Below are 5,804 nucleotides of genomic sequence, written 5' to 3' on the forward strand. Positions count from 1 at the left end.
CAAGAGTCCATCCATCCATCCATGTCTTCCGTACCACGACAACGGGGAAAAGGCACGCGCGCGTCCGGCTTTCCTTTTCCGAGGGATTCGGGAGGCGATTCGCTGATCTCGGGCACCGCCGCCCAGCCCAGTGGAGCACCTTGTGCTTTGTTTGGCGGCCCCAACTTGCACTGTGTTTGGCATATCATCTATTCATCTCGGCCACGGGTCGCGTCCACCGGCGGCCAACCGGCCGGCGAGCATGCCGAGTCCTGTCCATATCTGTATTGATCTTCTTTAGCTCGATGGGCATCTCATCCTGCCTCGTCTCATAGCAGGCTAGGACCAGTGAACAGCGACGGCCACCAACGGCGAGCCGATCGCCCAAGCTTTTGGAAGGAATATTATTTGCCGCTCATGTATGGTTATCATGGTGATACGGACAATGGTGGCTTGTTCTCGAACAGTATCGATTGTGGGTTCGTTGCGTGCTTCCCCGTGGCTCCGATCTATTCAGCTATCATCACGGACAATCATCATTCTCGGCCACGCAGCGTCTTTCTCCCAGAGAAACCACTAATAAGTCGTGGGTTCCTTCGGAACACGATAATTCGATGCAGGAATTCAATCTACACTATATAAGGCCACGAGTCGTCTACGTCTAGCACGGTGACCGAGACATGTCGTCGCCTGCCGCATGCAGGTTCAGACATTCAGTGCATGGCCCCGGATCCACACCTCATTTGACGGAGAAGGATGGGACGGTAGCCGTGCTCCGCCGGGCAGCAGATTCTGTGGTGGAATGCTGAATGCATTCTTTCGCTTGCAAGCTTGTGGCAGCACCTAGCACGTACTCGCTATGACGCGACCGACGCCGGCCCAACGCGCTCGCTTGCTCTAGATTTCGCTGACGCCCTGAATTTGACTACCGCTTGTGTTCCTACTGGCCTTGAAGATTGCACGGGACTTGTATCTTATCTAGTTGCCGCTCACTTGATTTGCTGCTCACTTGAAGTTGAGTCGATCGTGGCGTTTCTTGCATGACGGTATTTGGACAGTTGGTCTTGGAAAGAGAAGTCACTAGATCTTTGTTGACAAAGGGGGTAAATTATTATCGTAGAATAGCAATTACACTTAGCCTTTTCACAAATCAAATGTCCAAAAGACGGATGCACATCTTTACTATTAAATGGGAGTTGGTCGTTTGACACTCAACGCATTTGATGGTCGTCATTAAAACAATCCGGACCCTCTAATCTATTCTCCTTATCTCAGCTTCGTCCGATCAAGTCGCACCCAAAATATCTCCACGCACAAATTAATTATGGTATAAAAATCAGTCACGATATCTCAGACTTCTACATCCAATCAAGTCAGACGGTCAACGCTGAATAATTATGGTAACATCAATTACTCTCTATGGCATGAGAAGATATTTTCTATTTAAGACTTGGTTCTCCTCAATCACGTACAAAATAACTAGGCAAGTCGCGAATTGCAAGATGTGCTCCAGGAAGACACTTTCCTATTGCAAGGTACCTTCCTTCATTTCCTTCCAATGATCTTCTCCTAATTATGTTTCCCTGCCACCGATAGGTGAAATTTAGCGATTGAGATTATAATACCCACCGAGAAGAAAAGGACAAGCCATCGTGACTTTCTCGGTTCCTCCCATGGATCCCTAGATCAGGTCTGGTCACCGCCACACCTTTCATCTCGCCCCCAGCGCATGGAATCCGAGCTAGAGCCCCACAACGACCGCCATCGGGAATCCACCGCGCTCAATCGGGGAAGTTCATCATGCTCCTGCTGCTCGCCATCCCAGACCTACCCGAGTGCGCTGCCCATCCTCTGGATCGTCGCGCTGGTCCGGCGGCACTACGCCTCTCTGGGCGCTGGTTTGCTGCGATGGTAGCGGCGCCACCAACGACGAGCACCTTGACCAGCTGCTCATCACGGGGATAAATTCGTTGAACCGCCTCCTAGAGAAGCCGCTGGCCCGGCGGCGGCGGGGTGCCGAGGTCTACCCACTCCTCTACCTTCGACTGGTGCGGCAGCTCGAGCACCTTGCCGATCGCTCATCGATCTCACTTTTACGTCGCAGGTAATTCTTGTCAACGGTTGGATCCTCTTTTACGTCCAATTTACGAGCGCTCATCGATCTCACTTTTATCTCCTCTCTCGTCGTCATGTGCAGCTCCATACCAGCCATCTCCAGATCTCCTCCACCACTTGTGATGAGGTAAGCTTGATTTATGTTTGCTTCTGTTCAAGATTTTCCTGAATAATCATGATTTTGACTGCTTACAAGACTGCGTAGGCCCTGCTAAATATTGAAGAGGTGTATGTCCCAGCCATCGACAATCCCTCTGCGTACAAGGTATTTGAAAAAATGCCTATGCCAAGTTGATCATGCTAAAACGCTCCGCCATTATGGCAGAAATTCATTATGCAATCATTTATATTATAGTGCAGTCTTTGTATTCATATGTACTTTTTGTGAGTTATCCCCTTTCCATTACGGTTCCCAAATTTGTTTATATTCGACTGAATTCTTCTATTGGCAGTCGAACAGTTGCATTTGCATATCATGGAGACAACAATACACTCAGAGTCATGTGGGATGTGGGTGGCGGCGTGAGTGTGCAGCGGTGCCATAAGCATATATTCGCGACATCATTTGAAATATAGTCTCCAAATGCAGATCAATCCCATGGCACTGTCTCCTTCTCATGCATGCTTCTAGAGGCTAGCAATTGTGCGCCGATTCCCCCTCTCCTTAGAATGGCGCTTCAATGAGAAATACGATAGCGGCCGCAGCGGCGACGCCATCATTGATGAATGAACTTCTCTTTTAATTGGCGATGCAACACACAAGGATCCTCCCTCTGACCATTATACAAATGATGATCAATGTCTTTACCAACATGAGTATGGGCAAGGTAGCCGTCTCCTTCAAAAGCACACCATCGAGAACACATGCACCATCAATGGCTTGTTCCTGCACATCCTGAATTCCTGACTAAGCAAATGTGTATATAATACTAACTTTAAGTAGCTGAATTAGGTTGACATGAAGGGACTGATAATGGATCAGCAAGAAGTGGTCGGGCAAGATGTCTTGATATCTGGTGAGGTAAAATTGTGTACTTGTACTACTTTTGATATGTCTGCCGATGAACTTATCTCATCAGCATTTACTTCATAATCATGCTCATTTTTTTTTCACCTAGATGAGCTCAGCTTGCACAGTCCTCGCCTATATCCCAATTCAGAGCCAGGACATAAAGAAACTTCTGATCCTCTTGCTTGTAGTTGATTTCAGCCTTTTTAAGTTGTCCAGATAAATGGAATAAACAGTTGAATATTTTGTTCTGAATTGTTCTGCTATTGTAGACTTCTTCCTTCTAGAATTAGATTCTCTCGCTGAAAGGTACTTAGTTGAATTGGTGAATACATAACAACTGATTGCATCTGGTTGTACATATAAGCTCATTTTCTATAAATATTATTTGCAAAATTATATTGGAAATTACTACAGAGGGCTTAGATAATGATATCGGGAATATTATTTGACTGCTAGGATTCCGTAAGTGATATCATTTAGACAGAAAGACAGACATGCAGTTTCATAATGATGCCATGTAGTGAATTTGTCCTCTTTACTGATTGGCTCCATCTTACAGGCTGCACGCAAATGCTATAATTTCATATTTTTAAGGGACTACTTCCATTTGCGAAATTTAGCATGGTTGATATTACTGATCTCTGCAGAAATTTGTTTGAATTTATGATCACTATTCCCACCGTTAATTTGGTCTCATAGTATACATGTGCGATTGGTTAGGAATGGCAGTACTTTAATAATTGTGATTGCTCATATGGTTTGCTGCTAGCTAGCTACCTATTCCAAAGAGAGATAAATCTATGCAATGTAATTAAATTTTCTATAAATTTTCGGGGAATTATGTGGCAACGACTGCATCTCGGGACAATTTAATATCCGTAGGAGTTGGAGGGAGGACAGAGCATGCAATTCTTCAGGGAGCACAACAGTATTTTCAGTCCTGAAGCAGCAACTCTTGCAATGACGGGAGACTAACACAACTTGTTGCGCGGACAATCAAGTTTTTTTTGTTCAGGATAAAATATATGAAGTGCTAATTATCATCACTCCGTGCATTACTGCAATTTTAGCACATGATTATTACAACCTGAAAATATGTGTTGCACTTCCAAAACGCATGACATGCCTGCAGCAGGCAATTCACTAAATTGAAAGAGTTAACAAAGTGTATGGTTTTGGCTGAACTTCAATTACTGGTTGGCTTTCAATTCTGAATTTCCGTTCTGTTCAGATATAGTTTGATGATATTTTGGCAATTTCATCACGGAAATGGGCATCATTGAGGAAAATGAACTTCGAATGGAGGCAAGATTCTGTCGACCGGGAGGCCATGCTGTCCAAATTCAGTAAACGGCAAATGAAAAGAAGGAATTGTATTGATCAAAGTTCTTTACTTTTTTAGATTTAGCTGGGACAAACTGGTAGAACCTAATACCTATTTTTCTGCTCTAAAGTCTATTATAATTTATCTAATCCTCTCTAAATTAATTTTTTTATTTGCTCTATGTTTGACAGTCATTTGAGTAACTGAGCATCTGGAATAACCGAATAGCAAAAACAGATCCAACATCCTTTCAATATGAGAACAGAGGTGAATAACAAAATCTTTGGCTGTGGTTTTATTTTTTAGTCCGCAAGTTGGTAGTATAGTAGATTCAGTACTGGTATACTATTATTGATATATTGGATGATGCATGAATCGTTTTATAATAGAAAAGAAGACGTGATAGAGAACACCAGTTTTTCGAACAATACAAGAAATGCTTATTTCAGGATGAGAAAATTAATTCTTTTATTTCTCGCATGGATTGATGAATTGCGCTTCCATGTAGTGAATGATGAAATCTTCCCTGGATGGCGTGGATTGATGAATTGATTTATGTATGTGTCAACACATGTTTCATAATAAGCTTTCTGCGTGTGGTGATGGATGTGATACCCTTGTGCAACCCATTTGCACCGATTATTTGCTCGCATTTCCATGTTTTTGTTATGTATTTCACACACTAATCTACTAATGGTCCCGTCGCTTTTATTTTTCGACATATTTGATTCATGGAACAAGGATTTTATTGTGTCTTGCATTTTTTTTACCCAACCAATTATCCTTACAAGGATATGTGAATCTGTATGAGAAGAGAACATCATATATATATTCACAAGCACGACCCAAATTTGACTATGTAGTAAAATAAAAGGAATAGACATTGAGGTCGTAATTGGCAAAACCTACGCAAGCAACTGTATCCATCTTTTTATGTGCATTATTTTAAATGTGCGGGAGAGAAGAAATTTGAAAAGGGTGAGATGATAGTCATCCAGACGTAGGGCGATAATGGTCGCAACAGAGCCATAATGCAAGTACTCACTGTGTCCCAAAATATAAGGCATGTTTTTTCTGCACGCAGGACTACGAACGCAAATATGTACCAAAATATATGTTAGAATGTTTAAGTTGAATTTGTGGATTCGTCTTGCAAAACTCTTTCATTTCATATATATATTTGTATAAATTTTGTGGACATTATAAGCACAAATTATAGTAAAATTAGCAAATGGTTGACCGGTTGACCAGTGAATTTTAAGAGCGAACCTTATGTTGAGATGGAGTATTATGCTTCCCCGTCCCAAAAAAGCTTCCTCCGTCCCAAAAATGACTTAGATTTGTCTAAACTTGCACAAATCCAAATCAGTTATT

General features: G+C 42.7%; 1 long non-coding RNA gene across 2 annotated transcripts; it reads left to right on the forward strand.

Moving 5' to 3' along the window:
• The first annotated feature begins 1,566 nt into the window (after positions 1–1,566).
• LOC127305962 (uncharacterized) lies at positions 1,567–5,162 on the forward strand. Of its 2 annotated transcripts, none has more exons than XR_007854256.2 (6): positions 1,567–2,083; positions 2,177–2,221; positions 2,300–2,359; positions 2,684–2,921; positions 3,047–3,110; positions 3,989–5,162. It is a non-coding gene; the product is annotated as an uncharacterized lncRNA (long non-coding RNA). The 2 variants fall into 2 exon arrangements; XR_007854255.2 differs by having other exon boundaries at positions 1,568–2,083; positions 3,047–3,115.
• The last annotated feature ends 642 nt before the right edge of the window (positions 5,163–5,804 follow it).

This window comes from Lolium perenne, chromosome 6, assembly GCF_019359855.2.
Source record: "Lolium perenne isolate Kyuss_39 chromosome 6, Kyuss_2.0, whole genome shotgun sequence".
In the NCBI taxonomy this organism is placed as follows: domain Eukaryota; kingdom Viridiplantae; phylum Streptophyta; class Magnoliopsida; order Poales; family Poaceae; genus Lolium; species Lolium perenne.